The sequence below is a fragment of the Propithecus coquereli genome, unplaced genomic scaffold, assembly GCF_000956105.1.
Source record: "Propithecus coquereli isolate 6110/MARCELLA unplaced genomic scaffold, Pcoq_1.0 Scaffold32, whole genome shotgun sequence".
In the NCBI taxonomy this organism is placed as follows: domain Eukaryota; kingdom Metazoa; phylum Chordata; class Mammalia; order Primates; family Indriidae; genus Propithecus; species Propithecus coquereli.
The window spans coordinates 3,565,707-3,568,101 of record NW_012148841.1 but is presented as its reverse complement, the minus strand read 5'-3'; positions in this window follow the sequence as shown (position 1 = coordinate 3,568,101).

The window sequence follows — 2,395 nt, the reverse complement described above, 5'->3', positions numbered from 1 at the left end:
AAAAAAAAAAAAAAAAACAGTTACCAAGGAAAACACTGCTAAGCCTTTCCAAAGAGTTGAAATCCTTGGAGGTACTTTACATTAATTTTCCCTAACCTACAATGATGCCAAAGGTGGCTGCTGAGAACTCAAGAAACCCTCAAGTGTTGTAAGAGAGACACTGCCAATAAAAAAATGATTTAAAAAAAAAAAAGACTAAGGCTGGGTGCAGTGGCTCACAGCTGTAATCCTAGCACTCTGGGAGACTGAGGTGGGAGGATCGCTTGACCTCAGGAGTCCAAGACCAGGCTGAGCAAAAGTGAGGCCTCAAAATAGAAAAAAATTAGCTGGGCAGGTGGCATGTGCCTGTAATCCCAGCTACTTGGGACACTGAGGTGGGAGGATCACTTGAGTTCAGGAGTTCAAGACCAGCCTGAGCAAAAGTGAGACACCAAAATAGAAAAAAATTAGCTGGGCAAGGTGGCACACACCTGTAGTCCCAGCTACTTGAGAGGCTGAGGCAGGAGGATGGCTTGAGCCCAGGAGTTTGAGGTTGCAGTGAGATATGATGATGCCACTGCACTCTAGCCCGGGCAACAGAGCGAGACTCTGTCTCAAGAAAAAAAAACAAAACCCAAAAATGACTAAAACACCAGCCAAAACACGTCTCAATACCTCAAACAAGTAACACTTTTCACAACACTATACCAGACTGTCACTAAACCGTTACACAACTTGTCCAGCATATAGCCTTTACCAATCACTGTCTGGTTTGTACGCTCTTTTGACATATCAAAAGTGGATGCACTCCTGATCATCTACCCATTTCTTTGCCTACAGTCTAATTTCTTCCCCATTTCTAAGGGGACAGTAGAATCTACAGTGAGCATGATCAAGCCCAAAGATTCTGACCTATTCTCACATCCAATGAAACTGAATCTCAGTATCTGGTTAAAGTAAAATACTGCATACTTTTGCTTCAAATACAGTTTACTTTAGAAATTAAACTATTCCTCCAAGTGAATTTTTAAAACACACAGCAAAACTGTATCTCTTTACATGCACACACGTATATAAATGCATGGGAAAAGATTCAGAAGGGCACATGTGGAAGTGCGTATTTCATAACTCTTCCTCTGAGGAGAGGAGTGGATTGGTATATATTAGTTGCATTATTTGAAAGAGAAATATTTTCCTTTTCTAAAAAAGTAAATAAATTGTATCTTGCTACTCATACCTAAATTCTTAAAGGAGTTTTTCATTAAATTCCACAGTGCTTCTAAACATTCATCAGGGAAAGTGTCCTACCACTGGTATTTCCTATTATAACCAAATTTCCAGACCAATCTGCCCTGATGTTGTTTGTGGGTATAAGTGACCAAAGTGTGTCCATTGATCAAACCCTTTTGTTCTGTCACATTACCACAAGTTTAAGTTCCTTAGTAAGGGGCAATACGGTGATATGGTGAAAGCAAAGGACTAGAGTTTCTGTTTTGGCTCCACTAAGAATATGCTGGCGGACCCCGGGCAAATCACTTTATTTGTGCAATGATGAGTTAGACCAGAATATACTCTGATAATTAGAAGACAAAGATGAACAAAGATTTATAAAGCCCATTCTACGGAGGAAAGTCCCTCTCATTCAGTTCTGAAGTGTTAGGAATCTAAAAGTAGGGACACAAATTCCTTTCAGTTCAGCAAACACTGAGCCCCTACTATATGCGTCGTATGCGAAGGAGGCACTCTGAAAATCAGGCGCTCACTCGCCAGGGCTTAAAGGGATTTCCAAAGAACCAAAGTCCTTTCACCCAAGAGACGTTTCGCTTCTCTTAGTCGTAGCCGGCCCCCAAAGTGCCAAAGCCTAATGACTGACCACTCTCGTCAAGCCAATAGTAAAATGAGCACGTACCTGTTGTGAACGCGGAGGTGACACTACTACAGTTCCCAGAATGCCTCTCTTCCCACCACTACACTCCCCAGCCCCCGCTCCTGGGTTCCCGCAGGCCGGGACTTGTAGTCCCAGCCCACGGCTGGCGGCGGCGCTGAAGCACTCTTGAAATCTACTTTTCCTCCCTAGTAGGCGGTAAGACCGCAAGTTCCAACTGAAGTTCTACTCCGAAAGACTAGGGTCTGTCCCGGTCAGAGTCGCATTCCCTCATCCAGAGGAACGCACTCTCCCCTCAACGCCCCTCAGACCGCTGAGCTCCCCGAGTGGGGCCACGCCCCGGAAGTGTAGTCCGGTCGCCCGCAGACCGCTGAAGCGCCTTCCAAGCCGGGCCCGGGCCTTGGGGCGGGCTTGGGGGCGTGGCCCAGAGGCGGGGGTGGAGCGGCGGGCGGAGCGCTTGGGGCGGAGTCGCAGCGCGGGGCCGCGCATGTGGGTGGCGGCGGGGGCGCGCCCGTGGGGAGAGGCGGCTGC